Below are 24,735 nucleotides of genomic sequence, written 5' to 3'. Positions count from 1 at the left end.
TTCCCCCTGCCCGCCAAACTCGGCTCCCTTTACCACACACCTTCTCTTGCACTCTAAAAATCTGAAACTGTACGATTGTAATCCTTTATATTTTTGAAAAATGCTGGCAATAATTAATTTTTTTAGTCCAGCATCATTCTTTCTCGCTAAGATATCAATAAGAACTTTTTGTTTTTTTTCGTTGTAACACATTTATTGTAATAAAAAGGCAGTCTAACCTAGGAATTCAATAACCTTGTTTTATCATAAAAGACCGCCTTAAATTAGCAATTTTTTTCTCGAAAAATTCCATGGTATAAATTGTAAAAAAATTCATGAGCACTGCTGATGATGTGTTCAAATATATTACAAACATTTTTTTTGGAGACGATTCTATGTTAAAAATTTTTTTTCCGAACCTCATTAAAAGGAGGTAAATGATTATTATCACTATCAGAATGTAATTTTCTATTTTGCTGGCATCTAATAGACATGTTATTTGCATCTTGTCTGAGCTCTTGTGAATCGAAAAGTTAAAATGTTTTGAATAGTGCTATCCCGTTTTTTCCGATTTTCCAAGTATTCAATTTTTATACCAGTTAGATTTTCAGAAATAAATTTGCTTCTACTCTTTTTACAATATATAAAATAGAGTTTCTTCCTAATTTTATTATAGAGTTATACATCCTTAATAGAATAGTTTTATTTAATAGATTTTTATTTTTGATACATTCGTCATAATTGTGTGCAATATATTTCTGCATGTGCTTAAGGGCAGTCCGGAGATAGTTAAAGTTTCCTACCTTATCGATAAGGTTACTCGAACTTCATGGCTTTCTACATTGTTTATTTAGTAGCTAGCTAGTTCATCGAAAAAATAAGAGTAGACGCACATTCTTGAAACATCAAAGAACACATCAAGCTCACTCTTGGCAAAATTGATTGAGAATTCAAGGTAAAAAGTGAAAAATCAGGTTACATCTTATCAATTCAACATCTGGTTGATTTTTCACTTTTTGCTATGAATTCTCTATCAATTTTTTCAAGTGTGGGCTTGATTTGTTCTTTGATGTGTCAAGAATGTAAAATTTGCTTTTAGGCGAGTAAGTATTGACAATTAGATACACAACGTATTTCTAGTGTTTTCGATAAATAAACTAAGCTTTTAGGCGAGTAGGCATCGGTAATGAGAAACCCAACACTTTTTTATTCGATTTTTTATTAAAATCTACTTTAAGGCAAGTAATCGTTAACGCATAGAAACCCAACAGATTTTTAGTGTTTTTAATGAATAAAATATACCTTTATTTAAGTAAGCATCGGTGATTGGATACCCAACATATTTTTAGTCGATTTATTAATGAATTATGCTCTTAGGCAAGTAAGCATCAATGATTAGATACCCAACATATTTTTAGTCGATTTATTAATGAATTATGCTCTTAGGCAAATAAGCATCGGTGATGAGAAACCAAACTTCTTCATAGTTGATATAATAATAATAAAATCTGGTCTTAGGTGAGTAAGCATTGACAATTAGAAACACAACAGTTTGTTAGTGTTTTTGATAAATAAAATATACTTTAGGCGAGTGTGCCACAGCGATTAAAAATCCAACAGTTTCTTAGTCTATTATTAAATCATGTTTTTAGGCAAGTAAGCATCGACGATTAGTATCCCATCACTTTCTTAGTCGATTTATGAATTAAATTTGTTCTCAGGCGTGTAAGCATTAACGATTAGAAACACATCAGTTATTTTTGTATTTTAAATTTATAATATATAGTTTTAGTTTAGTAAGCATCGGTGATTAGAAACCCAGCATATTTTTAGTCGATTTATTAACAAAATATGCTCTTAGGCAAGTAAGCATCAGTGATTAGGAACCCAATACTGTTTAAATCGATATATTTATAAAATTTGCTTTTAGGTGAGTAAGCATTGACGATTGGAAACCTAACACTTTTTTAGATTTTTTATTAATACAATAAGTTTTAAGGCAAGTAAGCATGGGTAATTGGAAACCCAACACTTTTTTAGTCCATTTATTAATAAAATAAACTTCTAGGCGAGTAAGCATTAACGTCTAGAAACCCAACACTTTTATAGTCTTTTTATTAATGAAATTTAGACAAATAAAGTTTAAAAGTGAGCTCATTTTTTTTTTGTATTTGCACGAAGATGGCTTAAATTTACGAAATATTCTTACAAGATTGAAAAACAATCCAGTAGGTATTTCGAATTGATTTAAACATCATGTGCAATCTTTAATCGATATCTGCCACATTTTTACGACAGATTTTTCAGTTAATTATATTTATAAGAAGACATGTATTAATCGATTTTCAGTATTTTACATTACCATTTTTTTTAATCATTATTTTAATAAAAGCAGACATATTTACGATGTTTTAATGTACCATTAAATAAGTAGCTTGCATAATATTTATCTTACACTCAAGTACACTTGCGTATTATTATTTTCTTTTTAAAATATGTTATTTAAATAATATATTTTATAAAGAAAATAATAATACCCGAAGTAAAAACCTCTATAACCATTATAAAATTTAATGAAGGTGAGGTCTTCACGAGCAAAATAAGCTGGCTACGTTTTTGTTTAGTCAAGTTTTGTTTTACGATAAACAGTTGTTAGTTGTAAATAAATGTATTTAAATCTGGCAAATGGTTATTTGATAACATTTTAATTAAGTATTATGCTATTAAACTGAAGCCTAAACTTTGGAGATCTTCTCTGAATATGTGTAAGATTTGAACCTCCAGACAGTTAATTTACGATAGCATCGTTAATACTACAATTTCTTCTAGTCCTGGAGCTACAAGGTTCGAGCCACTTCCTAAGTTTTTTTTTTGTTGCGCAAAAAATATTACTTAATAATAATAACTCTTAATATAGAACCTGACGTTTGACTTTTTTTTCGTTAACTTTAGTTTAATGCAGCACGAGACTATTTTGTTCAGACAAGTTTTGTTCTATGACGCAAAGTTAGAAATAATGAACAGATTGATTAACATTAGTTTCTTTCTAAAATAAAATTTTGTACTATATCCTGAATGACAGAAAGTCTTTCATTTTTCAAGCCAAAGAAAAATCAGTTTACCAACCGTAAAGTCGTAGAACATTTATTCCTTATGTAGGTATATGTACGATGAAATGATTGCGGTCAGTGATTTCCAATATTATACGATAAGTCTGTTATTTATTAGTGCACAAACACATAAAGTTATATTAGTTGACTTATGTAACTATATATCTAAGTTTAAAGGTTTATTTTTTCAATTTGGATTTAAGATTCAGATAACGTTTAAATTCCTTGTGAATACTCATTGAATAACTTAAATCTTATGTGAATATTTCGTGAATTTTACCATACAGAGTTCGGATATAAAGAAAAATAAATCTTATCATTTTTGTCATTTATTTTTCTTAAATTCACAGTAAACTAAAAAATTACAAGCTACAATGTACGTCGTTTATGAAGTTTTAGGGTTTTTTTTGTAGGTTTTAACCTTAAATCGACGCATGGCTCATTATGTGTAAAAATATGGGCCAAGCAATAACTAGTGATTATATATTCTTATATTTATACTACACATAGTGTATGCCACCTGCAGGTTCTCTGATTGACAGTTAAAACTACTTTAATTCAATACAATATTACTGTTCAGTAGCTTAGGCTTTAAATATTCTGGACAATAATATGTAACATTTAAAATATTTCTACTAAAAGCTATGTTATTGCAGTAGGTATAGGACGATTTTTTATGTTTTTGGAGAAAGCTGGAATACCATAGCATCGATTGACAGATACTTCAGGTGGCTCCTCACTATAAATCCCACAAGAAGAGTAAGCATACTGCAACACAGCTTTTCATTGGCTGTGGAGGTTCTTGACTAAAAATGGATAGGTACCTATAGTCCCTTCAAAAAAAGTTTAGTCACATCTACACCGTTGACCTATATCGTACAATACAGTGACCCGAGCAGACGTATGTATACAAAAAGTACATAAGTCAGCCCCGCATTAAATTATTTTCTTAGTTCAGCGTCTCATTTATTTTTATTATAATTAGAATTCCCCACAACTCCTATTCATTTTACATACAACTTTCTGACCAATTCAAACTACGCGGGCTACCGCTCTTCGGTGTAGCAGACGCCCCACACTTTTCATCTGTTCCGTGACTTGCACAGTTATCTACTATTTTCACAAAATATCCTATAAAACCCATGGTAATGTCCAAGTACCTGAATGTCGTTGGAAAGATTCTGATTTCTTTCTATCTGCTACATAGTTTTCTATAAAGAACTATAGTATCTTTGCTGAGATATCATACAACCTGCGCCACCAATTTGACGACCCTCCATAAGAGGCTATGTTACAGAGTCTATTTTCCAGTTAGTTTTTTTCAACAATTTTGGTGGTGACGAGGTCTAAAATTTTGGGAAAAGACTCCTTGCACCTTCAAGAATCATCCTTTAAAATATTATTTAATACTCCAGTGTTTTGATTTAGTGAGGAGCCACCTTAAAGCACCCGTGAAAGTAAAACATTTTAAACGCAATCGACAAACAGTAAGTTTTTGTCATCAAATTGATTCAATATTTTTCGAGTATTTTTTAAATTATTTAACAATTTTACTAATATGTTTGATGTATTAAATCATTTTATGAAATATTAGTATCATATACTCGCTTTAATGATAGTTTAACTTTAGGACTACTTGTTCAGTCCCGCTTGAATCACACGTGGAAGAAAAATAATATAAATAAATTTTGTTTGTGTATAGTTGAATAAAAAATAGAATATTTTATGTATTAATAACAGTAAAAAAAATGTTGGGTTTATAATCGCCAAGGCTTGCATACCAAAAGACACGTTTTATTGAATAATAGTAACAAATAATTGTAAGGTATCGAATTGCCGATACTTACTTGCCTTAGAGAAGATTTTATTTATTTATAACAGTAAAAAACTGTTGGGTTTTTGATGGCTGAAGCTTGCTTGCCTAGGAGTATATTTTATTCATCAAAAATAATAAAAAACTATTGGGTTTCTAATCGCCAATGCTTACTCGTCTAAGAGTATATTTAATTTATCAGAAACACTAGAAAAACTGATGGGTTTTTAATCGCTGATGCTTATTCGCCTAGAAATATATTTTATTTATTGAAAACACTAGAAAACTGTTGTGTTTCTAATCGTCAATGCTTACTCGCCTAAGAGTACATTGTATGTATCAAAAACACTAGAAAACTGTTGGGTTCCTAATCGCTGATGCTTATTCACCCAAGGGCATATGGTATCAATAAATAGACTAAAAAAGTATTGGGCTTCTAATCACTGACGCTTACTCACCCAAGGGCATATGTTATTAATAAATCGACTTAAAAAAGTGTTGGGTTTCTAATCACCAATGCTTACTCGCCTAAAACTATATTTGATTCATTAAAAACACTAGAAAACTCGTGTTTTTCTGATCGCCGATGCTAACTCACCTAAAAGTATATTTTATCAATAAATGGACTACAAAAGTGTTGGGTCTCTAATCTCAGATGCTTACTCACCAAAGAGCATACTCTCTTTATCAATAAATACGCTAAAAAACCGTTGTGTTTCTAATTGCTGATGCTTACTACCGATGATAAAGAATACTAACATGTAGTTGGTTGCTCATTGCTGATATTTGTCCGCCTGATAATATAAATGGTTAAGTACTTATGCTAAATATCTTTAGGGTTTATAAAATTTAAATCAACTTAAATTGCATTTAAATCGCTTTATATTGCACTTAAACTTAAATTGTGTTTACTACAATTTAAATCACACTAAAAAAAACAAATTTTCCAAGTTTAATGCAAGTGAAAAAATTAATTTTTTTGTCTTTTAAATTTTTTAATATTTAAGTATAAATAGGTTTTTTTTTTACAATTAACGAAACCTAATGTTGTGAGGAAATACTATGATTTACCTTTGTTTGTATAAAAAAAAGTCTGAAAGTTTGCTTGGAAGTTTGTGCATGATTTAAATTTAATATCAAACTAAATCGAATGACAAACCTTAATTTAAAATCTAAATTTAATTTAATTACCTTAAAATTGCAGTAAATTAAACACAAGTAAATTTTATTTTTTATTTAAAATGTTGAATTCTTAGACATAATCTATAAAACTTATTTTTTAGTAAGATCCTTAAAAAATTCTAATGTTGGAAGAAATTATGACTTACCGTTGTGTTTGGTTGAAAAGTGACATTAATGTTAAATCACGTTTTTATTGTAAAATAACTTCTAAAATAGGCAAATGTGCAACTCAGTACTAGAGTTTTATTTGAAATGAATCGTACATTATTTTAAATTATATGGCTTCTCTTACGGGTGCATCACATGTCAACACAACTGTGTGCTCTGCGTAATTTTCGCTTTTAATCATTACCAATTAGCCTTAAATTACGGACTGTGGCTCGTTTAATCTTCAAAATTATGTACAGTTAGGGTATCTGTGTCATAATTATGTTTAACAAAAATTTTTTTTTTCTTAGTGATCTAGAGATGATTTAAAGATTTCATTCTGATTTAAAGCATCGGAACAGTGCTTAAATGGCTTAATCACGTGGGTAGCCCCTCGCACTAATATACACATTTATTTTTTATTTAAGTCATAAGTTATTTAAAAATAAAAGTTTTCACTTTTTGAGAAAATTTGTATGGTAACTCTAACTCGTAATTTTTCACAAAATTAATTAACGGATTGCTAGTGAGCATGGCTTAATTTTGAAAATGATTTATAGGAATACAAAATATGTAAAAATAAATGAAATGTTTGTTATTACTAAAACTATTTTAAAGAAGTTAATCTTATTGAACAACACGCGTAACTCTCACTTGTTTGACTAACAAGTAACTATACCCAACTGTCACTCACCGATTTTGCAAGGTTCATTTATATTATCTTTAAAAATAGGCATATCTGGTCAGTAGTATGAAATCTTCTGATCTTTAATGCAATTATTTAGAAAATTTTCGTTGGTAAGGAAATAATTTTAAAGATCATTGCTTACTATGGGGTTATTATGTCAAGGCTCAATGCTGACATATCCTTTCAAATCTGAGATCATTATCTTATGAGAACATATTCTTTCAGATCCAAATTTCTCGTAACTGGGATCTAATGCATGGCATAATTAATGAATTGTTCTTTACCTATCAGTGGGAAACTAAGTTTAACTGCTAATCTACCTTCTAATACTGTTGTTTTGGACAGTGCGTGCAGGCGTTTAAGTGTTACAGTAGCGTATGTTTTTTTTTGTATGAATTAATTTCTTTACACATTTTTGATAGTTGTTTATTTTGTATCATTATTGGATATAGGTGTCCTTATGACATGCTTTCCACTTCACAAATAAGTATTTTGTAAGAATAGAGTATAAAAAATAGGGATTTTCCATAAGAGTTAGTCCATTCTTATACTTTTGTTTTATACTTAATTTTTTATTATTTATATCCGAATTGCGTGCTTCTTTAGTTAAACTTTCCCATTTGTTATAACTAGCGCACAATATAATTTTGTTTGGCTTCCAAACAGGATATTGTTTGTGTAGTGTTGTAAAGATTATTTATATCTGCACTTATTTTATCTCAATCAGCTGCATCCATAGATCCAAATAATTTTTTTGAAATTCAACCCATGAATATTAGTAGTGCTCGTCTCATTGTCATGTAGCAAGGAATAACTTCAACTATATTGTTGGAATTTGTTGATTTACTAATAGTTTTAAATCTTCATATATTGATTTTGTTAAACGAACACAGTATTTAACGTGTATGTAGGAATTAAATTTTTGTATTCTTAATATTTAAGTACTCTAGTACATTGTTCAAACACAGTATCTAGTTGCTTATTGTATAGTTGTTCATGGTTCAATGTGGTCTTAAATACTGCGGAAATCTAACGTTATAGCACTAATGTAATAGTAACGCGCCTTTTGGTACGAATTAGTCTTGACTTCGTTAGTGTACTCATATACCTGGATTATTTACTAAAAAAATGTTGTCGTAAGGTTTTCAGGTATATCTTTTTAACCTTTCATAATGCTAGGACTTGGTGTCAGCAGAAACAAAAGGGTAATGTTTTTAGTCAACATATTGATCGGATTAATCTGCAACAATAAAATAGTTATTTGTAACTTTTTTTAGCTGTAGTTTTGAATGCGAATTTTTCTGCTACATTAGTTCTTCTACTTGGATTGACCAAAAAAAAGATTTCATTACGTCAGTATTTTCGTAAACTGATGACTGAAGTGTTTTATTTTTTTGATTAATCTTTTTTTTTATGTATATAATCTTGCGGTATGAAGTATTTCTCGTACCTCGGTTATTATTTGTCCATTGAAGTGTTCGAAGTGGCTAGTATAAACAAACTAGTAGAATGGTGTGAGGGTGTGTGTCGCTCAACGTGAGTTTAATATTTTAGAGAAACAAATAAATTTTGTATTAGTGTTTATTAATTTTATTATTACTATTATTATTTATTTTCTTTTTCGGATTGGTGTTGTGGAGTTTTATAGAAAAGAAGGGTGTTTGAATTGTTATTCAAATGACTTTTTTATGGAGACAGGGATCCGAATGAATTTTGAAGTAACTTGCATCCAATTTAATCATAGGGGCTTAATAAAGTTAATGTAAGTAATGGTTTGTGTATAAATTATTGATTTATTATTAAAAATTTTTTCGTTTATTTATTAGTTTATTAAATTTGTTTTATTTTTTTTCAGATTTCTGATAATTATGTTGCAAGATTTTTCTGGAGACTGGCTTTAGGAGTGTTTGACTAGTCCATAAAACAGATTTTTTTTAAGTTTCGAGGAGTGTGAGCTATTATACTACAATAAATATCGACACGTGCTGCGAGAGATTTACCGTCCTGTCTTTTATATTGGTGAAGAGTATGGAAGTCGCTCCTTTTATATTAAAGGTTTTCCTTAGTTATAAATTTCAATCGGAAGAGTTAGAATTTTAATCTGGCGAAAAAGGAAAGAGAAAAGGAGAGAAGAAAAAAAATATTATTTTATATATGCGTATGTGTTTAAGAATTAAATTTTTGTAAATAAAATTTAATTTTGATTTTTAATAAAGTTAGTATTATATAAAGGAAATTCATTAAAATTTATTATAATTGATCTCTTGATAACAGTCATATCCGAAGGCTAAGACCAGGACCATAGTATGTGTATAAACATATATTAATTCTATTTACTTAACAGTACTTCAGTATGGATTATGGTAATTATAAGTATATAATGCTTTTTGAATCGAAACTAACGACAATTCTCTTAGTGGATGCTAGAAAAAGTCATACACACTGTTCATCGCCGCTTTTTTTAACACTTTTACGTGACATACAATTTTCAATTTTTAGAATTGGAGAAGAAAAAAGGTATGGTTAAACTTTTACGAAACTAAGTTTTCTCATTGTTACATCATTACTACTAGCTACAACTCAAAAATACTTGATCATCTAATTATTCATAATCACTTTAAAATCAGCTCAATATTTGCATTCGTAGTTTTCGAACTATGAATTTTATTTTATTTTTTTTTTGTTTTTGTAGGTAGCAGTGTTTTATTTTATCGATATGTTTGTTAACTATTCTTATATTTCCTGAATCTAACGTAACGTTATTATTGTTATGTATTTTTGTAATTTTAAAAATTGCTATAAAAAATCTATCTTATTTTCCTTTTCAGGGTTCTTTGAGTACGTAGACTGTCATTCCAACTTCTAAATTTTTTGGCTTTGACTTACCGTCGTAACGTGGTTTTGTGTTTTGTTTTGATATTTTGATTCCATCACAAGCCATTCCTTGGATTGTACGTAGACAGTGAGCAAGGTCGCTAGCATATGATCTGTAGGTTTCCAGTGGGAATTTATTTGAAGGTGGACTTGAAGAACGAGCCTGTCTACCAAAGATAAGTTCAGAAGGTGTAAAGCCTGTTGCTGCACGAACTGAAGTGTTGTACTCATGCATTGCAAAGGGAACCATTTCATTCTAATTATTCTTATTTTTAGCGTTAGTTCTCAAAAAGTGTTCAACATAGCGTAGATTCTCTCTAACCAACCATTCGATTGTGAGTGGTATGCACTAGTGAAAGCTAAGGGGAATTTGTAAATCTTTAATACTTTTGTCAATACCTGATTTATAAGACTTTGTGATCTGTCGCTGAGAATAACTCTAGGAATGTCGAAAGTTAAAATGAAATATCTCGACAAAACATGGGCCATAGTTATTGCCTGCATATTAGAAATAAGAACTGCAGTAAAAAAATTTTGAAAGTAAGCATTGCCTTGTTAAAATGTTCTTATTTCCAGATGTACTAAGAGGAAGAGGGCCTACTATATCTACAGCAACTTTGTAAACTACATTCAATGCTGTGTCTGTGTCTACCATAAGCTCTCTAGTTCTTGTGTAGACAATTTTTTTTTTTTGGCAAATTTTATATTCTTATAGGTATTCAGAAATATCGTTGCACATTCCCTTCCAACGATATTTATCTCTCAATTGTCTATAAGTTTTCACTACTCGTCTATCACCTCTGAATTAACTATTATGATATTCAATTAGATTTTCTTATCTGTCTTCTATATGATATATCTTCATGTGCCAAAACAAATTTTTACCGTTAGAGAAAGGTGACGTAATTTTTAGTATAAAATTAATGGCATTTCTCATCTAAGAAGATAAGTAATCGGCGAGTTCATCTCTCCTTGAAATACGAGATGCTTTAACTTCCTTCACTGATACAGCATTTGCAAGATTTTTTAAGCATGTTGGTAGAATGCTAAGTTTTATTTCGTCAGTAAAGTTTCTGTCCACGACTAGTGAAAATATGTAGCGATTTGGGTTTTTCGTAAAGATAACGTCTTCTAATTTTGGTTTAACATCTAATAATTCTTCTTTTGATATGATTCCTATATCTGATAGTAGTTTATTGTTTACTGATTTTAAATCTACAGTTTCCGAAATAAAATAGATGTAATTATCCCTAGTATTAGTTAAATTTTCGTGAGTACTTATAAATGTTAATCTATTTGCTTTATTAGTAATATTAGAAAGATTTCCACTAATGCTTATTTCTCTTGTTACTTTTTCGTAATGAGCCAAGTTCCAATTTACTGTATGCATTCTAATGCTGATGTATGGCTTTCTTGCAGTAAAATATTTTGATCGGAAATCTTATAGCTATTGTAATAAGTTTTGTTTTCTGTATTTTCGGATATAAATTGGTTGTTGTCTCTATCTTCACTTCTATTTTGTTCAATAGGTGATAAAGTTTTTTTGTACAGTTTATCGTTAGAGCTTTGTAATTTATTTGTGGTGGGACAATTTTTATTTGGTTAAACAGGGGATTTTGCTCTTATGGGGCTTCCTTTAGCAATAAATTCATTCATTATTTCATCGATCCATTTATTTACTGTAGTAGAAAAAAATTGAATTTTGATAAGATGATGACAACAAATTTATTTGTTTTGATTTAAGTAATTGCCGTCATGATGTTCAGTAGGGAATGTAGGTAAGGATTGTATTCCTCCAAAAACGCTATTATTTTGTATTAAATTTTTTTTATTGGAACCATCCCACCATAAAGAGTTTTGATTCCATTCTTCGATAAATCTTTCTCCGTCGTAATCTGTTTATTACTGTAAGTATTAACTTTTGTATCAGGTAACTGCTCTTTATTTTTGTTTGTACAGTTTACTTGATTTAGTACAGAGCGTCGAAAATTAGATTAAAATTTCGGATTGATGGTAGTTAAATTTAAATTTTCTTCGTTAGAAGAGGTGGAGTCTTTCTCTGGTGGAAATATTACAGATTTTTTATCAACATCATTGGCTCGAGATATTCTGGGTTGGATTGAAATGTTAGTCTGTATCAGTGGAATTTCTACATTTTTTGAGTATTTCTTCACTTTCACTTATTTCCAAATTTTCGTCACTTAATTTTTCCATTACATTCCAAATGGTCTCTTCTGCAGGTGTATTTATTAATGTAAGCATAATCTCTCTGCTATTGTCCGTGCACTTAACTCACCTTGTTCTCCTTCCATAACCCGGGGTACTTTGAATATGGTATCTCTGGATTTATTTGTTTTTACTTCAGGTGCTGAATTTATACTTTCAATTGTATTGAAATGTAATTGATTAATTTTTGACGTATTTTGGTGGGCTATTGAAGTTTAAGGTTGTATAGGTTTCGTACGTAACAAACGAGTTTTTAATGATATTTTTTTGGTATGGAGAATTATCTTTGTAACTTTTGTCTTCATTTAATTTTATTTTATTTATAATGAAGCATCTATGTTAGTATTTAATCTACCAAGTTTGTGTTTATAAGTATAGTTGTAATCTCAAAGTCTTGCTCTCCATCTGTTTAACTAACTCATAGGATCTTCCATAGATTCAATCCAAGATAGTGGTTCATGATCCCCGTAAACCTGAGATTTTCTGCCGTACAAGTAACGGCGAAAATATTGAACTGCTATAACTACTGCTTAACATTCTTTTTCGGTTGTAGAATAATTTCTTACTGCTTTATTGAGAGTTCTTGGCATGTACGCAATTAAGAAGTCTTTGCCTAGTTCTTTTTGGCTTAATATAGCCCCAATAGCTATATTAGATGTATCTATTGTTAATTTAAATGGCTTATCTAAATTAACGCCAGCTAACACAGGTGATCTGCCCAATACTCTTCTCAACTCTTTACAACTTTTTTTGTTTAGTAAGTGTCCGTTAAAATCTTTTTCCTTTTCTTTTCTTAACAAGGACGTTAAAGGTTCTGCGATTTCTGCGATTTCTGCAAAATTTTTGACAAAATGACGGTCATAGCTTGCTAACCTTAAAAATTGTCAAACATTCGTTTGATTTTTTGATTTTGAAATTTTTCAACAGCTTCTAATTTTTTTAAATTCGGTTAGACTGTGTACCTACCTATTTTGTGTCATAAACAAATTACTTCAGGCATCAACAATTCACATTTGGTAAGTTGTAGTTTTAAATTTAATTTTGACAGTTTTTTAAATAAATGAGTTATTTTTGTCATATGATTTTTAAAATTTTTTCAACACACTATTATGTTACCAAGAAATATAAGTGATGCCTTGCATTCTTCTTAACAAAATCGCGTCCATTCATCGCTGAAAGTTGCAGGTGCATTGCATAGCCCAAACGGCATGCCGCGGCATTCCTATACATATTCATAATGGCTGTTAGGTGTGCCAAAAGCATTTGTATGTCCATCTGCAGGGTTAACTTCTATTAGATAAAATTCACTGGCTAGATGAAGAACAAAGTATTAATTTGAGCTGCTGATTTGCTATAATATTTTGGTAATGTTTGGTAGTGGATAAGCTTCAGTAAATGTTTTTTTATTTAGTTTATGGTAGCCTACTAATAATCTGTATCTTTTCGTTCCATCATGTCCTTGTTTCTTGCGTACTGTTCAGAGAAGACTGCTGTGAGAGCTGTTTGATTTTACAATTGTACCGTGTGCTAATGATTTTTCTATTTGAGTTTTTATTTTTTGGTGTATCGATGAGGGGTAGTGGTATTGCTTGATATATACTAGACGATCGTCTATTGTAGGTATGTTATGTGTCACAATAGAAGCACGAAGAGCTGGGTCACCTGAAATGTGAAATGAGTGAGCGTAATTTTCTACAGTTTTTCTTATTTCTGACAAACTAGCTTTTCAGTGATGAAGTCTTTTAAGCTTATTATTTATAAATTCAATGCGCTTTTTTATGTCGTTTAAATCGTTTTCTTTGAAGTCAGTACCGAAAAAGTCTTCAGATTCTATAACATCAAAAGGCTCAAGTTCTTGTGCAGGTATTTCTATTTTTGTCGACTCATCTGTTGTGTTTAAAGCTGTTATATAATATTGACCTTCTTTGCAATCTACTACTGCCTCGCCTGTATACACTCTGGATTCGGTAGTAGTTCTACCACAATAAGCATGGCTGGTGATCTTGTTTCTAGTCGGTAATTTAATAGCTACTTTAGTTCTAGCTGGTAAATTATAATTTCTGTTTTAATTTTCTTCAAATCCTTGAGAATCATTGATAGTACCGCGTGGAGGTATGGGTATTTGATATTTTCTGGGGAATAAGAAAATTCATTTTTCAAAAGTTGATTCAAAATTTTGTTTGATTTTTAGACTTAAGGATTTTTCTTGTTTTTTAAATTTATTTTATAGAGTTGATTATATTATCTCAGTATAAAGAAGGTATAGATTAAATTGGTCTGCTTCCTACTATCATTGCACTTAATCCGTAATTGATTCTAGCGTTTTCTTGCGTAAAATACGGATCTCCTCAAATATGTACATTATTTATTGGAGATTTTAGACTCATAATGTGACATTCTCTGTATCAAATAAATTGACCATAACAGTACCTAGAGTGTATACTCGCTGTGGAGCTGTTCCTTCTAATTCAATCGTATTATCATAGTTTGTTTTTGTACTGTTCTTTAATGCGTTTTAACTAACAACATTTGTTGCGTCTTAACCTAATATAAAAATTTCCGAATCTTTTCGAAATGTTTTGCAACGTAACTTAACTGCTGGCGAATCCCCTATTACTTGTGCTTGAAAGGCTTTGTAGATTATATTGCCATTATCAATTTCGAACGCGTGATCGGATTCAAACTCACAGTCGCGTCTAAATGGCGAGTCTCGTTCTCATTTTTTGTACAGTTAGAGCGAGAGTCTCGGTACCATTCTTGATTTTGATTTTGATAGTGCTTTTGGTTATGATACTAAAATGGGGCTTGTTAATGGTAAGGAAAGCCTTAAGTTGTAGGGTGAGGATAAGTATAATGCATAGGTGTGTAGTAAGGTAGATAAAAAGGTGGTTGTTGAAAATATGGTAATTTTTGGTGATTTGGAAGGTCGTAATAGTGACTAGGTTGATTACTACAAGGTTTCGTGGTATGAGAATTGGTGGAGGAGTACTTGATCGGCATTGAGGTGCGTAGCTGAGTGCAAGGTGTACAATTTTTCTACTGTTCTCGTCGAATTTCTGTTGAGTCATCGTGACATCATTTTTATCGTAAGTATGTGAGAAAGAATTTCTATCGTGGGTCAGTAGGTCATTAAAACAGACGTATTTTTGAAGCGAAGCTTCTTATGTAGGCCCTTTGCTCATCCAAAACATGAGAACGCGTCATACTTTTTCTTGCCCCCTTTGTTTTTGTTCGTCGTTCCACCACCGCACACTTTATCGACAGCGAGAGTAGTATATACAGACGCACGCGCGCTCTTTCTTTCTTTTTGTCTCTTAGCGTCACCGAACGGTGTATAAATTTAAAAGAAAATTTAAATTACGTTAAATGGTGGTGTTATCTTACCGGAGAAGAGCTCGGTCCTATTTAGACATGCCAGTTTGTCTACATATGTACGTAGCAATTTTATGTATAAGACATTTTCAGAGCACGATATTGTGAGTAAATTTTAAGTTTACAAAGAGATTAGACTACTCAAATTATAGTCTACTCGAAAATCTAGCTCATTCTTATGTGATTCCAAGATGAGAAATTAATGAGTATACCTATATCTATGAGAGAGAGTGTGATATATAGAAGATATGTAATTAGGCACTAACTGTTGCCAACCTGACGTCCCATATTACGTCTACGTTGGCCCTAGCTAGGCAGTACAGCTAGGTCCTAACCATTTAGCTTGGTAGCTTAGTTAAAATTTCCGATGTGTAAACGAGACGTTACTAAATGGCGCAAAAATTTAAAATCATAATTAAACGAGGAATTTCGTTAGTAACGTAGAATATTAAAAAAATCATATAAAACGATAAAATATTAAAGTATATTTAAATGGGATGACAGAAGTTGAGCGATAAATTTTTATAAATATAAAATAATAAATGAGCATTAAAAAATGTTGTATTTTTCAAGCAAAGTTATGTTAATAAAGAGTTATCAAAAAATTATCCAACTTCCAAAATTAGTTTCTTTATGAAAACCTCATTGGAACTCTACCTACCATGGGTCCCGTGATCCATTGTTTATTTTTGGTGGTCAGACTGAGTAGTACAGAAACAGGAATTTCGATAAAGCTCGGCACTGAATATTCAGGAGTCGTAGAAGTAGAGATCGTGGGTATGGCCTAGTAAATGTACTTGGCCTGATAGTATGCTGGTGGGCAGGTGCGTTCAGTAAGTAATGCAGCTACTAAAGTTTGTGAATATTTTTAGGTTTCAGAAGTTCTACATGTCATTTCCACGCAGGTAAACCGTTAATAAACGTTTATAGTGATGATTTTTGAAGTTTTGTGCAACGATCATAGAAGTAAGTTAAGTTAAGTAAAACTACAAATTGTTATAACACTGTCGATGAGAACTTAAAACTTTATAATTTACACTATTTGTAAAAATCGATTATTTCTAGCTTCACCAAATTTTAAAAAATCATCAGATAAGATATAACTTAGTTGTTGATTTAGTTTATGTTCATAATTCAAATGTTTGAGATTCAAAATTCTAATTGATAGAAACATAATCGAAACTTTGATAAATAAATTGAATACTAAGAAAAAATTAAATAGATAACGTATGACAAAACCCTTTACAAGGATTTGAAATAAAGAGACGAGTACAATACGCTACTTCTACATTACATAAGACATAAATTTAACCAGTTTGTCAAGGCCAGCTCGCCATGCGACACACTAACACCATTTCTTACATACCATTTGGTAAAACCTAACATCACAATACTAAGTCAACGATATAAAGAAAAGTATACTTTAATTGAGACGTTTCTGACGATTCAAAACTTAATTCATTCATTTGTAGATCGAATCTACAAGTTCCACCCTTTAATTAGATGTTCGGACGTAATAAATTGGCAGTAGGGAACAAAGCCTTTCGTTTTACTTGAAGTATGCCTTAATAAAATCGAAATTTTGATTTTATTTGATTATTTTATTTGGCTGATGGTGAGTTTGGTCTGTAGTAATTGACCGATATTAATTATTTTGCAGGTAGTCCAGATATGTGCAAGTGAGTTTTATTTCATTTGAAAGCCTTATAACCAATTAAATGATGATTTAGACTATTCAAACTGCACTATTATTTAAAAATGTAGCCACATCGAAACCCCAATACTTGACGTACACTTGTAATTCAAGCTTAGTTTCAAATGTTTTGTAGGGTCCCGATATGTGAAGAGCACTCAAAAAACATGCATAGGGTCACGACCAGGTACGAGGAAACGAGAAAACCAGCGAAGGCAATTAGTGGTTTTGTCGTCTTTAAGTACTAAGAAGGGATGGTGTGATGAAAAGAAAAGGGCCGTAGAAAATTCGGACACTTCGTCGAAGAGCTCGACTACAAGGAGTACTTCTTCCTTTCTTCGGTAGCAGTACTCTCGCACCTGGTGGAATTATTTAATTCGTGGGCAGCTTTCGTCTGACTCCAACTCAACTTAATTGGTAACCGTAAGTAAGGAACGAGTGGTTCCTAAGGGTCGAGTCAAGCTTGCAAATTGTCGCTGGCGATTCCTCGTTGAAGAAGTAGTAAAACCCTTTGAAGTGGCTTCGTAGACGTGTTTTACTTGGTACCGGAGGGTGCCGTTTCATCTCAACAATTTGTTCATTGTAATACCATGTAGTTAGGAAGCCACTACCCCGTTGAATCTTGTGTCGTGCTCTAATTTTGATACTTCATTTGACGTTTTTCTATTAAATTTATCGTCGTTCGAGAATCTATTTTACAGTCTAATCTCGATGTATAAGTGCTGTATCATGCGAATTAATTGAATTAGTACCGAGAAGATTTATTGATTTTATAATAATTAGCTTAAGATGTATTTCTCACTTGCTATAGCATTATTAAGATATTCCATTGTTACTTAAACTATAATATTACCTTAATATTTATTCGTTGTATGATTATCTTTTCGTATCTTACGGAGAAAGCTTATTATTCTACAAAAATTGTAACAAGAAAAGTAAAGATTGTTTTTCTTCCAAGAAGTAATTATTAACTTTTATATAACTCGCTTTAATTGAAAGATTCTTTCCTTTATTTTACTTTTTCTTTTAATTGTTTTCCAGCTAATATCGCTGCGCGTTGGAAGTTATGTTGGAAACAGATAGTAGAAAACGTAAAAACGATTAATGCGTGTAAAATTTGCTATCGTGAATCTTGCTTTTTCTTTTATTATATTTTGTAAATCAACAACATTTGATTTTAAGTATCATTTTCTACCTTGTATCAAAGTGATGCCTTTTATATTTGTTTGTAAGAATATTATTAAACTGTTTTTGTTTGTTATTAATTTTGAAAGTTCCTATTAAACTTTGTTCTTTGGAAATAAAGTCATCCAATATCTTTATTTATTGGGCTTTACCTCGCCTTGTCCAACTAACACAACACAGTTTATTACCATATTAAAGTTATTATAGTGAGTGATTATAAATACAGAGTTACTGACTATATGTGTTTGGGTTGTGTGCTACTGGTTGTATCTATGATCGTGGCTCTGAGTCTCATAATATACGAGATTGTTGACGAATTAAAGTAGCATTGATTTTTTCAAGGATGTCAAGATCCCACATCGTGATTATATTTGTAAATTTTTTTCATTTTTTACTATGACGATTTTAAACTAATTTAAAACTCAGGCAAGTAGATAAACTAATAAGAAATTGTTAATAAAGTAGTTTTGTGACTTCCACAAAAAACAAAATCTGCTTGCCATGGATATACTGTCCCCGCATCCCTCGAGACATTTTTTCACTGTATTGGTAATATAAATAGAAAATTAGATATTAAAGCAAGATCCCACATTTGTGGAACCAATCCATCCGTACATTCATGGACGCATAAAAGTCTGACAAGTTAGCAAGCTGATAGCCGATTGTGCAAAGGGCCTTATCCTTGGCACGTGTCATAAGTTGATCGTTTGGACTAATCAGAAAGACCTTTAATGCCTGTATTACTAGGCGCCTCGTATTAAGGATTTGGCCTTAGTCATTATTAATATAGAGATGTTTCATATAGAAAGTATCTATGTATATGAGTGATAATTTTGTGCATTTCTGACAGCTGTTACTCTTTTATACATCATGTGTATGTACATAGTTTCTGTAATGAACTTCACACTTTTATTGGCTCTTTTACTCTCGTACGCCCTTTATGCTAAGCTTCTTAAATCGTTAGCCCCATCAAGAGACCATTAAAAAATTATTATAAATTGTGTACATACATTTAGTACTCATCTAGAAAATTTTCACTTTGGATTTTATTTGTGACTAGATAGTATTCAAACGTAAAGCCGTGTTTCAGTTTACTGGCCTTATACATTTGTACAAATATATTAAAAATCTATTCTTGTTTTAAAACCTGTCATACTTATAATCACGAGCACCCTTCCGATATTACGCTAAAATCTGCACCGCCAGCGTCGTCCCAACAAGGTTGTGATTAGCTTAGCTAGGGAGACGCAAGAAAATAAAGTTTGCAAGTGTAAGAGATCTGCTGTGTTTTGTGTGCCTGATTGAAGCCCCCCCCCCTTTGCAGCATCCGCGTGCCGAATACTCGAGCCGACGGATGTAGCACTGCGCAACACGTGGTTGCAGTGAATTGCAATTTTCTTGGATAAAGCATCGTTCAAATATGTCAGAAAGCGAAAATGATGCGAAATTCAGCGATCTCACCGTCCAGCAAAATTTCCTGGCTTCATACATCAAGAATTTCATGAGTAACACGAAAAAAGCAAAAGCCGCCGACCAATTTACATTCGCAGACTAGACGAATCGAATGCGTATCCTCCAAGGCTGATGGGATGAATTCGAGGTGAGCAATATGGAGCTCCTCATTGCAGAAGAGTAATTTGGACAGCATTCTTACTTCAAGGATAAGCTTTATGAGAATACAATGGAATTTCATTGTGATAATGCAGGAGAGCTTCAGGGTTCAATAAACAGTCTCACTCCAACCCCACCCACCGACACTGGCACCAACCAACACAACTAAACTGGCCGAGTCTCCTCAAGTTACTCACAGTTGGAAAAGGTAAAGTTACCGGTGTTCGATGGAAGTCCAAGAGAGTGGCAAGGCTTCTGCGACAAGTTCAAGGCCCTAGTTATCGTCGATCATCAAATGGTTTCGGTTATAAAATTTCAACACCTGATCAATAGCCCAAAGGGGGAGCTGGCTGAAATGCTTAGAGGTGTGAAGTTGGAGGAGGCTAATTTCGACACGGCTTGGGAAATGCTGAATAAGAGGTATGGCAACAAGTTGCTTCGGTGTAACACCATCTTAAAGCCATTTTGAGTTTGCCATCGTCACCTGTCGAGTCCGTCTCACATCTTAACCAGCTGCTCGCTACTGTTAACAAGAGTATAAACGTTTTTCGCCCTCTCTGTACGAAGTTTGCTGAGTGTGACCCATTACTCGTATACTGCGTCACCTCAAAGATGCCCATAATTACCCAGTTGGACTGGTCCAAGGAGTGTGACAGAACTGCCACAACCTTCGCCAGCTATGAGGCTCTGAAGTTCTTCCTGGAGACCAGGATACATACTCTGGACCGGTTGGATTCTACTGAGCAGAAACCATCGACAAGTGAACAAAGGGGCAGTGTTAAGGCTGCCAAAAAGGCGAACACGTCGCAGCAGCCAAGCGCTGTGCACGTGGCCACCAACCAGCCGGACAAACCTGCCAAGAAGGAGTGTGCCCTTTGTAAGGAGGCTCACTACTTTGGATCATGCCGAGATTTCCCCAGCAAGTCTGTCTCTGAGCGACGAGAGCAAGCAAAGGTCGCCATGCTATGTTTTAATTGCCTTAACCCAAATCATCCCGCAAGAAAGTGCGCATTCAAGCATCGCTGTCGCGCCTGTCAAGGTAGACACCACACCATTCTGCACATGGATAAGAAACTTGATCAGCACTCTACCTACGCATCTAGTGGCTCTACACCAACCGATCAAACACCGTTACCCACTGGGCTTGGTGGCTCCTCGGTATCGTGTGCAGCGCTGTCAGGGAAAACAAGGCTGCTCTCGACAGTGATAGTTAACCTCATCTTACGAAAAGGACTGGTCTACCAAGCCAGAGCTCTCCTCGACTCTTGCTCTGAACAATCTTACGTAGCCTCCTACGTAGCCAAAGCGCTAGAAGCCAATGTGGAGCAAACTCGAGTCGCCGTTTTTGTCTTGGGTGACACGACTACAGTAGCCAAAGGATGGATCTATGTCACACTTAAGTCGGGTATAAATCCCTACTTCAACTTCGACCTAAAGGTCCTCAGTGTAGACAAGCTTACTTCGTCGTTGCCATCAACTCCTGTCAATATGGAGGCCTGGGATCATCTAGCTTGACTCACATTGGCAGATCCACGCTGCGACGTCCCGAGCGGAATCGACTGTTTACTCGGCGCTAAGGTCTTGGTGGCTGTTCTGCGTCCCCTCTTAGTCTCAGGGCATCGAGGTACACCATGAGCTCTTCGCACCGTCTTTGGTTGGGTAACCATGGGAGGTACTCGTGCGGCCAATGACGATGAGGTAGCTTCTACCAAGTCATTTCCCTTAACCGTGGACCACGAGCTGTCTACTACGCTTCGAAGGTTCTGGGAGGTCGAAAAGCCTAGCAGCCGCAAGCACATGTATTCGAACGATGCCAAATGCCTTAAGCACTTTAACCAACACGCTAAGCGCGACAGTTCAGGTCGCTTCGTCGTTAAATGCCATGTAGTAAAACTCTTACGGTTTCAGGCACTCGAGAAATAGCTCTGGCGTCCCTCAGGAGCACTGAAAAGAAGCTGGCCAGGAAGGAACCCCTCTATTGAGCGTATTCCACGTAAAAAATATAAGTGGTATTCAACGCTTCATGCTCACGGGTCCTAACCTCCTCAAAGATTTCAGAACGATCCTGATACGCGAGAGATTCTTCAAGTATGCTTGCACGTGCGACATCATAAAAATGTTCCGTCAATTTTTGGTGGATCCGATTGATCGTGATTACCAGCACATCGTCTGGCGAGAAGCTCCTGACAAGCTCATTGTCAACTATCGACTCAACACTGCCACGTACGGTACGGTCTCAGCCCCTTCCTTGGCCAACGCCTGCATGCTCAAACTAGCCAAGCAGGAGCGAGATAACTTTCCCCTGGAAGCGTCGATAATCGAAAGGAATCGCTACGCTGATGATTTCATCACTGGAGACGACACCGAGGAGGGCTTGATTGGAAAGATGACTGATCTTACCCAAGTCACGTCAGCTGCGGGCATGCCCTTGGATAAATGTTCATCAAATTCCCAACAAGTAAGGGATCGCTACTGCAAGGTGCCCACGGAGCCTGTCGAGCTTTCGCTTCCTGTCTATGTATTTGTGTCTACTCTGGGCATGCTCTGGAGCCCTACGTGGAGTCGCAGGACGCAACAACAATCAAGAGACAAATCCTATCCAAAATCTCTAAGCTTTACGACCCCCTGAGTCTTTTATCATCAGTGATAATCAAGGCCAAGCTTCTGCTGTAAAATTTATGGCTGCAGGGAGTAAAATGGGATCAGACGCTGCTGGTTACAGTGGCTCAAAATTGGCAAGAGTTTTGCTAAGATCTACTCAACGTTCGCTCCATACAAGTACCTTGACACCTCCGAGAAGGCCTACTCTGCCGCTCTCTATGTAGTGCATCGAGAAGGTAACAAGAGTCACTCGCAGCTGCTCATCGCCAAAGCAAGAGTGGCGCCCATCAAGGTGTTAAACACATCTCGATTCGAGCTCTGTGGTGCTCTTCTATTCGTTCAGCTGCTCGGCTTTGGTCACCAAAAGCATAGAACGCCCCGCTTTAGCCGCGCATTGCTGGTCCGACTCACAGGTGGTATTGGCGTGGCTGAAAGGACACCCCTCACGATGAAAGACATTCACGGCCAACAGAGTCAGCGAAATCCTCACCCTGCTGCCCCAAAGAACCTAGAGACACGTACCAACCAAACAAAATCCTGCCGACTGTGCCTCGCGAGGCGTCTCCGTGACTCAGCTCTCCAACTTCGAGCTCTGGTGGCACGGTACTGACTGGCTACTACAGTCTAGTCAACATTGGCCTGCTCCTCTCTTCCAAGAGCTCACCACCGAGCTTGAGTATCGAACGTGCCTGAATTTGTTGACCACGCCTTAAGATCAGAAAAATTGGCAGATCTGGTTCAGTAATTTTTCCTCGATCAACAAAATAATTCGCATTTTTTCCTATGTTGCACGTCTTAGAGAAAACACTCAAAGCTCTTCAAGAAGACGCCTCAACTGGCTATCAGCAACAGAACTAGCTCGTGGGCGCGTGTATTTGTGGTGCCTCGTTCAGCAGAAAGCGTTCAAGGGAGAGATTCGAGCTTTGCTTGCAGGCAAACCGATCAGCAGCTCAAGTCGTCTATGTAGACTTGACCCTTTCCTCGATCCTGACCGACTCTTGAGAGTAGGAGGACGGTTGCAAAATGTCGCGCTTATGAAGGCTAAAAAACATCCAATCATCCTTCCGGCTCATCACCACATCGTCAAGCTGCTGATTCGTAATACCCACCTACACACACTACATAGAGGCCTACAACTTACACACAGCACCATCAATCGTCAGTACTGCGTATTACGAGGTAAGAACACAATACGAGGTAAAGTTCGAGATTGTGCTACCTGTGCTCGACAAGCAGGACGCACCACTGCTCAGAAAATGGCTCTACTGCCAGCTTGTTGAGTCCTGCCGTCACGACCGTTCACCCACACTGTTGTAGACTACGCTGGCTCGTTCTTGTACACCGCTTCGCTCGGTCGAGGACGTAAATCACTCAAGAGCTACTTAGCCATATTCATCTGCATGTCTACCAAAGCCATACATGTTGGAGTAGTCTCGGATTAATCTACGCCTGCATTTCTCACCGTCTTTCGACGCTTCACATTTCGACGAGGACTTTGCAAACAACGGTGCCAACTTTTAGGGTACAGCTGCCGAGTTAAAGAGGATGTTCCACGAGACGTCGGTGTTCAGTCAAGAAGTAGCCGCATCAATCGCTCTTGATGGCACTGAGTGGAAGTTCATACCACCCAACGCACCAAACTTTGGGGGACCTTAGGAGGCAGGCGTGACAGCATGCAAATTTCACCTCAAACGCGTCTTAGGCATCAAGGTATTGACTTTCGAGGAGTTATACACGCTTACTTCGCAAATCGAGGCTTGCTTAAACTCCAGGCCTCTCAACTTTTTAAGTTCAAACGACGAAGACCCCGCGCCTTTGACACCTGGTCATTTTATCATCGGCTCGACCCTAGTAGCTCCTCCAGATCCTGACTCGATAAAGCAAGACTGCAGCTCAAATACCAGATAGAGGCTGATCCAGCTTTATAGAGATGAAATCTGGCGCCGCTGGAGCCAAGAATACCTCCACCAACGACAGCAGAGATCGAAATGGCTAAAGCCTAGGCCTGACATGCAAAAGGGCGACATCGTGCTCATCAACGGCACTCTACAACCACCCACAAAATGACTCATGGGGCGAATCATAAAAGTATACCCTGGGAAAGACGGCCTGTGTCGAGTTACCCTTGTTAAAACGGCTTCATCTACGCTGAAACGCCCTATCTCTAAACTGGTCCTTTTGCCTGTCTCATCGACCTCAACAGATGATCGCTTCTTTCACGATCCAGTCACAGCGGGTGGCACACCGAGCAGTG

At 34.8% G+C, this 24,735-nt stretch overlaps 1 protein-coding gene across 2 annotated transcripts in view; it reads left to right on the top strand.

The window, feature by feature from the left end:
- The window catches only part of LOC106637917 (kinesin-like protein 64D), a 461,671-nt gene that overhangs the window by 25,100 nt on the left and 411,836 nt on the right, over positions 1-24,735 (top strand). The window lies entirely within an intron of this gene.

This window comes from Copidosoma floridanum, unplaced genomic scaffold, assembly GCF_036245765.1.
Source record: "Copidosoma floridanum isolate Cflo_tuat_1 unplaced genomic scaffold, Cflo_Japanese_pri ptg000028l, whole genome shotgun sequence".
In the NCBI taxonomy this organism is placed as follows: domain Eukaryota; kingdom Metazoa; phylum Arthropoda; class Insecta; order Hymenoptera; family Encyrtidae; genus Copidosoma; species Copidosoma floridanum.
This window is presented reverse-complemented; position numbering and strand designations above follow the sequence as displayed.